Below are 10,296 nucleotides of genomic sequence, written 5' to 3'. Positions count from 1 at the left end.
AAATCCTTAGCAATGGAGGTTTGTGTACCAATACTTATTTGGCAATAGTTATCCTTTTATTACCCCTTTTGGCTTATTTATTACTTTTCTCCTTTTTTGTTGTAGTCTCTTCCTATATTCTTGGACAAGCTTGTACCATCGTGGGCTGTAATAACGGTATCAGTTAAACTGATTCTCATGTTCATAGAGGTGGTCTATTATATTCATCAACTTAACCGTTCAGCTTGTTAGCTATGGAGTTTGCTCGGCTCTTGTCCTCTAACTAGGTTCATCGGTTTTACATTTGTAGATAATTCCTTGATCAATCTATACTCGCTCTGGATTGACAGTTAGATCCATTGTAGCACCCCTTGTTCAGCTTCTTCTCTGGTTATTCTTCCCCATTGCTTATCCAATTAGTAAGGTATAAAGCACAACAATCACATTATATAATTTGCTCCTGTAGAGTTGTTACGTTTCATGTTTTGCTACTAGACTATATGAACCCATTATCTGTACTCATATACGCTATGGTGGTTAATTTGTATGCTTTGTTCCTTTTCTGTAGCTTGGAAAGAAATGGAAAGAATGCAACATAAAGTTGAATGGAGGAGTTCCTTGGTTATATTCTCCCTCCGTTTGGATTTACTTGTCACATTTTGATATGGCACAACTATTAAGAAAACAATGATTGGTATAGTACCATTACAATATTACCACTATCAATTGATGTTTAGTAATAGGTATTGGAAATGATTTAGAGAATAAGTAATTAATGCTAAGGGTAAACCATGAAATTTTTTATTTTGTTTTTTCTTGATTTGTCAAAAATGATGAGTAAAAATGAAAATCAAATTAGGAAAATAGTGACAAGTAAATCCAAACGGAAGGAAAAAATTAGTAATAATATCATAGTTACTCCATTTTTCTATCTCAATTTATTTTTTGTTATTACTATAAATGAGAAACTTCTCATGCTAATAACTTGATATGAAAATATCCATCAGTTTCTTTATTAAGATACACAGATATTCATCTTTAGAATTGGAAAAAAAAGCCAAAACCTCGTGCAGTAATTTGAAAGAATTTCTCAGTGCTACTTTCTGTTGTTAAGGATCTTATAGTTGGCTTGATAAATTAAAGGGATATTAACTTCATCCTTGGTTTTTCTTTTAGGTCTTGTATTGGATGTTAGGTAAGGAGCACGCTGCCCTTCTACGAAGAGCTGAACTAAAAATATTTGTGGATTTCCATGGCAATGAGATAATCTATTTAGTATTTCCCAATTTTTAATGCTAATCTAAGCAAGTGTAAATATATCTCTGGACATGCAATATTTTGTATGTATGCATGAACACAATCCGCTTACACGACCAATTCATCTCACAAAGATTAGGTGTTATAGCTAGTTGAACCTTGTTTTCAATTCATTATGTTCCTTTAACTGTATGCCTCAACTTGTTTGCTTCTTATTGCTATGATAGGCTAGAAAAGGAGGGGATTTGACACCTGATGAAATAACAATAATTGTTGGAGCTCTTGAGTTGACGAAAAAAACTGCAAAAGATGCAATGACTCCAATATCGAAGGCCTTTTTCTTGATCTGGAAGGAACACTTAATTTGTGGGTTTATAAGTTGTTGTTCAGTTTTATTCAAGCTTTCAAAAACTTTTTATTTGTTGTTTATGTTCTACGAGAAAAATCTGAACATGGACACTGGATTTTGGGAGTTTTTGACTTTACTGATTGGTGCATATATGTATATGACTTCAACCATACCAGGCACAGTGATAAAGTTATTCAAAAAGTGATGTTACCTTACTAAACATTGATACCGTATTTTCTGAAAAAGGTCAATTTCTATCTTGAGAATGGCATGACAAATCTAGAAATGACACTTTGCCGATAAAAATGGTTGATGAGCTACCACAACAAATTCAATGGTATCTTATTGCATTTATTTTTTAAATGTTTATTTCACTTCTTTTTTTTGTTGTTTTCCATATATTCACGTAATATATTTCCTTTGTATCATAGTGATTGTAGAGCATTTATATGTGCGTTTGCTGAATATGTCATTCATGGTAGAGATATTCCTAAATAGATTGACATTGGTTATGTTCGCATTAGGAATGGAGCTTTATTGTGGGATCATGAAAAGAGAAAACTAGAAGCTGGTATGAAAGACAACACTATAGAAAAAGTTGGCATATTATTTGGAAAGAAAAAGAGGAAGAGGACGCACCAGGAGCAGTAGTTTAGTTTTGTAGTTATTGAAAATCACTGTACAAGAAGGAGTTTTAGCTATTTTTATGAGATTATGTAAATTTTAAACAGTCTTTTAAAATTGATTCAGCTATTTTTTATGTGATAACATAAAGTATACAATGTAGAATCCCTACTGATTCATTTGTTTATATCTTTATATATTTATGTTTTATCGAAAAATATTTTTTGCCTTTCCTTGTGGCAAGTCTTTCCCTTGAGGCAAGAGTTATTGAGTATCTTCTAAACTAGTAAACAATGTGGGAGGGCCAATTCATGCCCATGAGGTATAACTTGTTCCTATGGGGGCTATCTTATCATTAATTATGTGCGACTATTACATGAGTATTTTGGTCATTGTGAACTTTTCAATCACATTTGTCCTCGATTAAAGGGCATAAAATAAGAAACAATTTAGACCTTGTAATCTAAGGGTCATCTACTCCTCCTTAGTAGTTGGTTCTCCACTTTTATTTATTTGGTTAGATGTTTGGTTTTGTTGATTGATATCATCTTTTTTTATACTGGCAATTGAATACTCCCCCATGCTTCTCTTTTTGTAATTTTTAATATTTATTGCTTTTGTTCTTGGCTTATAGTATTTTCATTTTTGGTCTAGAAGATTGATTCTCATATGGTTGTAAGATTGTAATATTCCTATAATCATATTTTGTATGGTAGAGGAAGAATGTTCTTTGAAAAATTGTGAGTTGAACCACCTTTGATGTGTAAGTCTTACCTCTAGGGCAAAAGTTATAGATCATCTGTCAAATCATTATAGACTATGCTAGTGTAAACTCTTGCCCATGGGGCATAACTTGTTCCTTTGGGGTCTAAAAGTCTTGCCTCTTGGGCAAGATTTATAAATTGTCTACCAAATCATTACACACTAATATAGTATCAACGCTTGGACATGGGCATAACTTGTTCGTCTGTTGTATTAATTTTTGCCACTAGGGCACGAGCTATAGAATATCTGCCAAGTTAGTACACACCAAACTAGTGTCAACTCCTGCGCGTAGTGCATAACTTGTTTCTTTGGGGCTTAAGTCTTGCCTCTAGGGAAAGTGTTGTAGATAATCTGCCGAATCATTTCATAATAAGCTAGTTTCAACTCTCGTCGATGGGACATAACCTTCTCCTTTGGGTTCTAAAAATATTTCCTCTTAGGAAAGACTTATAAACTATCTACCAAATCATTACACACTAATCTAGTATCAACGCTTGGCCATGGGGTATAACTTGTCCGTTTGTTGTATTAATTTTTGCCTCTAGGGCACGAGCTGTTGATCATCTACCAAGTTATTACACACTAAGTTAGTGTCCACTCTTACCGATAGGGCATAACTTGTTTCTTTGGTCTTAAGTCTTTCCTCTAGGGAAATTGTTGTAGATCATCTGCCGAATTATTGCAGAATAAGCTAGTGTCAACTCTTGCCCATGGGGCACAACTTTTTCTGCATCTTGTCTCCAAGGCAAATTTAAAGTGTATGCCGTGGAATTATTCACAGCACATCTCTTGGGGATGTGGTCCTTCCCTGAATCCTTTTAATATGATATATTTTTACACATCAATATATAAAAAAAATTAACATGCTAAGTAATTTTTATAAAAAAGCAATATGAAGATATTGAGTTAAATACTTCACCACAAGTTTAAACTTCAAATAAATAAGAAGAAATTCATTATTTAAAGTCAAAAGTACTTGTTACTAACTAAAATAGGGTATCAAATAATCCTATTGTAACTGCTATTTTTATCCAACTTCTCGGATAAAAAGAAAAACTAATCATGTTTTCTTATTTTTCTTTCTTTATCTTCTTGCATATGGATTAAGGATAGGAGTGTAGTGATAATTTGATATGTTATTTCCAGTTCTTTTGCATCTCGAATATCTGTAATTGTTTCTTGAAGATTTTGTTCTGCAAGGATATCTGGATGCTTGTCTTCTCCCAAGTAAAACCTCCTTATTTGGGGGTTTTGTGATCAGATCATTTATGCTATTTGGGACAATCCATGATGTTGTGTTTTCAACTGGTAGGATTCTCCCTGGTATATTTTTAGCCAAGACTGTCTTGAGAACCAATGAGAACAATAGCTAGATTTGTTCATATTTTTTACTGTTTATCGCTGCAATTGCATTGGTGTATGGTATCTTATCTGTTTGAAATACCAAGCATTGACAAGTCCTACTCTTCAAGTCTACATTATATTCAACTTCTCCTTCTCTTACAACAAATCTTATTGCATGAATGGGGTCTACCTATAAACAAAATAATAAATAAATGACAACTTATAGTGAAACATCTAGTATATGAGCAGAATCAGACATACAGAGCAATCAACCTTACATATGGAGCGAATCTTGAGGAAACCAAAAAATAGTTATAATAAAGCATGTAACATCAAATAATAATCTAATATTGAACTAATCAAAAATCTAATAATAAGTGACCAATAATAAGGAGTAACAGTTAAGGTTCTATTTCAAAATGGAAGAGAAGGGCCAATATAGGGGATAGTTAGAGTCTTGATGCTTGGCTTGGTCAGGGATAGCGCAGGAGAATGATACGTCATCCAAGGAATGAGCTTTCAAAGTCAAATTCCCTATATTATATGGAAAAGACAGAACCTTGCTCAGGAACAACATTTGATTCAATAGTGATGCTTCCAACATATGAGCAGGAGAATCAGCTACAAATAAACTGAGATAAAATAGATATTGTATCTAACCTGGGAGTAGAATCAACTATGATAGTGAAACATCTACTATATAAGCAGAATCAGCAATACATAGCAATCAAACATACATAGGGGACGAATCTTGAGGCAACCAAAAAACATCTACAATCAAGCATACAACATCAAATCACAAACGATCACACAACTATGAGTAGAAAAAATGGAACAAAAGAAACAAATACATATTTCGCGGACTTGAATCTTGTCAGTCACCTTCACTTCCGCCCAACGTGTGATGTCATGAAATTTGCCTTGTTCTTCCATTTTTTTTCATAAAACCAACTTTGTAACTTGTTCTGAATATAATCGATCAGTCCCAATATTGGCAGTTACCTTGCTTTTCTTAGTACCACATTCCTGGACTCCACGTCGTTAGTTGTAAGCATATTGTACCTTCTGTTGGTATGACATGAACGAGCCCATATTTTTTGTTCTTCTTCTTTCAAGTACTCCGTAGAAAATTTGTCGAATTTTTCTATCTCATCCATGAAAGTACAAAATTCATTTTGTTTTTACGTTGTTGTTGCATTGTAGAAGAGTGATAGAACCACATCTGAGAAGTTTTTTTTTCTTAAATTCTTCTCCATGTACTAGATGTATATCCCTTACTGATACTCTGGATAGATATTTGAAATTGTATTTGTAATGGTTGGGTGACGATATGATAGAATAGATAATTGTTTACGTACCCCAATTGCATTTCTTAACTGAATGGAGAACCAGTTATAAGACTCATTAATTTCTGAGTCTACAATTCCAAAAGCCAAGGGAAATATGTTGTTGTTTCCGTTCTTTGAAATCGCTATCATAAGGACACCATGATATTTTGACTTCAAAAATGTTGTATCTACCATTATTACTGCTCTACAGTTGGTCCATCCAATGATTAAAGTGCCATAAGCAAAAAATGCATAATGAAACCTGTGTTGAGCAAAAGAATATTAGTAACAATTTGCTTTTGATTTGTATAATCAAAGTACAATAATTTTCTAAACTAAGTCTTGCCCATGAGGCAAGAGTTTCATATATGTTAATGATCTAATTGGTGCAATTAAAGAATAAACTTCTGCTTCTTGGGCAAAAGTTTTCAACTTCAACAGTTAGCATTTGTACAACAATTTTCTAAACGAAGTCTTACCCATAAGGTAAGAGTTCCATCTATGTAAATAATATAATCAGTCCAAATAAAGGATAAAGTTTTGCCTCTTGGGCAAAAGTTTCAAATTCAACAATTTTATAAACTAAGTCTTGCCCATGAGGCAAGATTTGCATATATGTTAATAATCTAATCAGTGCAATTAAAGAATAAACTTTTTCCTCTTGGGCAAAAGTTTTCAATTTCAATAGTTTTATAAACTAAGTCTTGCCAATGAGGCAAGAGTTGCATATATGTTAATAATCTAATCAGTACAATTAAAGAATAAACTTTTGCCTCTTGGGCAAAAGTTTTCAATTTCAATAATTTTCTAAACTAAGTCTTACCCATGAGACAAGAGTTGTATATATGTTAATAATCTAATCAGTGCAATTAAAGAATAAACTTTTTCCTCTTGGGCAAAAGTTTTCAATTTCAACAATTTTCTAAAGTAAGTCTTTGCTCATGAGGCAAGAGTTGCATATATTTTATTAATCACATCAGTGCAATTAAAGAATAAACTTTTGCCCCTTGTGCAAAAGTTTTCAATTTCAATAGTATAGCATTTGTACAATAATTTTTTAAACTAAGACTTGCCCATGAGGCCAGAGTTGCATATATGTTAATAATTTAAGTAGTGCAATTAAAGAATAAAACTTTTGCCTCTTGAGTAAAAGTTTTCAATTTCAACTGTATAACATTTGAACCTATTCTCATCGTCCCTCTTTATGTTTGTGTACGTGCGTGGGTTGTTTTCTTTTATCGGGTGAAGGTACAATGGCAACATGTTGTAGTTCTTTTTCGTGGTTTCTCTTATCATCGTATAGGCATGCCGTATCGCTCGCCATCCTTTGTTGTAGGATTTGATTATTCCGTATTTCCTTCTCATTTCATCTACAACGAAGTTTGGTGTGATTACATTACTAGAGCCACGCACAAGTTCTAGTATGTAGTCACATATGACCTTTGATGTTGCATTCCTGTGTTTGGACGTTATAAAATCAATTGAGCAATTATGAGTCTTTTCATAAGTAGTAACCTAAAAGAGAAAAGAATCAGGAATCTTTGAGGCATGAAACCGCCACACACAATTGTCGTTCAAACATCACAGTGAATATCTTGTTGTACTTGATTTGAAAACCTTAAATTGGATGTTGTTTGTAATTGCAATGTTTGACATGCACGTCATCATATTTTGTTTGACAATTAACATCGACTTGACATTTACTTCATTCAAAAAGGCATTGTGTCTTAAGAGAGTAGTCTCGACATCAAGTATCCTCTTCTTCTTTTACCGTACCCTCTTAATCTGCGATGGCTGCCCCATTTCTTCATCTATTGCAGCCTCTAATATTGGTTTGATAACCTGTAACTCGTTATTTCTATCAATAATTTCAATTGATTGTTCCATACTGTATTGCTCAATACTCATTTCTTTTCCATCCATTCCAAGCACAACCCTTGTGAAAAATAAAACAACAAAAGATTAGTAGCAATTTAATTTAGGATATATATCTTCAACAAGTAAAATTATTAAAGAGTAAGGCATATTCAACTATTGTCCATTGGGCAAACTTTCAAATTCTTGCCTCTAGGGAAAGAGTTATAGGTCACCTGCCAAATCAATACAGACTATGACAGTCTCAACTCTTGCCCATGGGGCATAACTGTCTCAGTCTTGCCTCTGGAGCAAAAGTTATAGGTCATTTGCCAAATCATTACAGAATAATGAAGTGTCAACTCTTGCCCATGGGGAATAACTTAAAATGTTTGGCAGAATCTGAAGATGCTAAATCACACTTGAAACTACGGAATAACACACACTATAGGGGTGATTCTGAAAGTGTTGTTTACTTCAGAGATAGGTTGCAAGTGACACAACATAGTTTATCAACTGAATACTCTTATAGTATGGCCTTGAAAGAGAATGATGGAATGACTATAATTGAGCAGTGGAGCAATATTGAAGAGGGCATGTTACAATAAAAATTTAGGTCTTTGTGTATAAGCTAGGTGATTCAAACCCTATGTATTTTAGTGCAGTTATGAAGAAAAAAAGTAACAAGAATCTTATTTAGTTTTTAAACTAAGAGTCTTATTATATTAGTATTTGCTTTGCCTTTCAGATTTTTCGGTTAATCCTTTGTTGAATATATTCTTTACCTTACTGAATACAGCCAGAAAATTTTCTTTTGGCTTGTAAAATCTTGTAGATAACCATGGCTACCCCAAACGGGATCATTTATTATTCTGCCAAATCACCTTAACACCTAAAGGTTCACGCCCACAGTCAAGGGACTTAATGTAGCAAACATAATGGATATTCTAATATGCCAAGACAAAAGTTTTCTAATAAGGGGTTCTGAAAGTTGTGTGGAAAACTAAGAAACTGTGTCATCTTTAGGGGATCTCCTGTGTTGTGTCACCCAACAGAAACACGTGATACTGAGACAAAAGAAGTTGCCAGAAACACTGGTGATTATTTCAACATATCTAGGTAAGCATGGTTCAACAACAAATGGTCAATAAATATAAATATTATGTGTGTTCAATAATGAAGAATTTTTTTAACACTGAAAAGTTGTATAATAGTAACCTTGTTACCTAAACTACCGAATCCTACTACCATTAGAGAGTTTAAACCCATTGCCTATTGCTCTATGTTATACAAGCTAATAGCTAAGGGGCTTTCTCTTATAATCAATAAGTTAGTGCTTCTTTAATTTCCAAAACATAGGCTGGATTCATTCGAGAATGTGTATTCCAAAGTTAATTTCCCTTTCGGGAGGAACTCTAGGAAGATCTTTAGAAAATGCATGTGGAAATTTCCTCACTGCTGAAACTGACTCAAGAATAGGAGTCTCAAAATTTGAGTCTTTGACTTAGAAAAGATGATAAATACACCCTCTGGATATCATTTTCCTCGCTCTAAGGTATGAAACAAGCTGACCCTAAGTGTTGTAGTACAACCCCTCCATTCAAGAACTGATTCATTTGGAAACAGAAAATGAACTACTCTATTTTTGCAATCAACTAAAGCATAGCATGAGTGGAGCCAATCCATGCCAAGAATGACGTAAAAATCTGTCATCTCTAACTCCACAACGTCAATTGAAGTAACTTTATGAGACACCGTAATTGGGCAGTTCCTGTATACCCGCTGGGCTAGAATATAGACACTTACTGGAGTAGACTCTGAAAAGGGTTCTGCTAAGATTTCGAGACTGACACTGAAGTTGATGGCTATATAAGAGGTTAAAAAAAAAAAAGCTCCAGTGTCTAGTAAATCATTAATATGTAAAAGAAAGACTTGCAATGTATCAGTAACTACTTCAGGAGAACTTTTGTAATCTTATCGATACTAAAGTGTATAGAGCTTATTCTAATGCTGGCCGTTAGTAGCGCTGGAAGCACCACCCTACTGAGTCTAGTGGCTGGCTAGAATTGATGACTGAGGGGACTAGCCCTATTGGCACAAATCCCTACCTTTTTTAGCAACTGCCCGACGCTCTCAAATTTGATGGCCTGGCTTACCACACCCAAAGCATACATCACAGCCAACTCTACACTCACTCTGATGGTTTTTACTATATTTTTGGCAAAGAGGATTTGTACGACTACTACTTACACTACCTTGGGACTTAGATCCTGGAGCTCTATACATATTATCTTTTTTAAATTTGGGTACTAGGTCACTAGCTAAAGATGTAGCTGGGACTAAAGATTTCTGATGGAACTGAGGACGGTTACCACTTTTTGACTTTGGCTGAATGAAATTAAAGCTACATGTTCTAGCCCTCTTGTTCTCTCTCTACTTCTCATTATCCTTCTATTCCTCTATCTATTAAGCATGGACCATAAGCCTAGTTATATCCATCTCCTTAATTAACATCGCAGTCCAACACTTATTGACCATACTATCAGATACCCTAGACACAAACTTGCTCATCCTAGATCTGGTATAAGTTAGCACATAAGGAGCATACCTAGCTAACTGAGTAAACTTAAGGGAATACTCATTCACACTCATATTTCCTTGCTTCAAGTTGATAAACTCTAAAACTTTGGCTTCTCTGAGTTCCAGCAGAAAGAATCTATCTAAAAAGGCAGTAGCAAACTCTTCCCAGTCTATAGGCCCTACATCTATGCCTTTATCTACCTTTCACTACTTAAA

This window comes from Capsicum annuum, chromosome 7 (assembly GCF_002878395.1).
Source record: "Capsicum annuum cultivar UCD-10X-F1 chromosome 7, UCD10Xv1.1, whole genome shotgun sequence".
NCBI classification, from domain to species: Eukaryota; Viridiplantae; Streptophyta; class Magnoliopsida; order Solanales; family Solanaceae; genus Capsicum; species Capsicum annuum.
Note: the sequence above shows the minus strand (reverse complement) of the source record.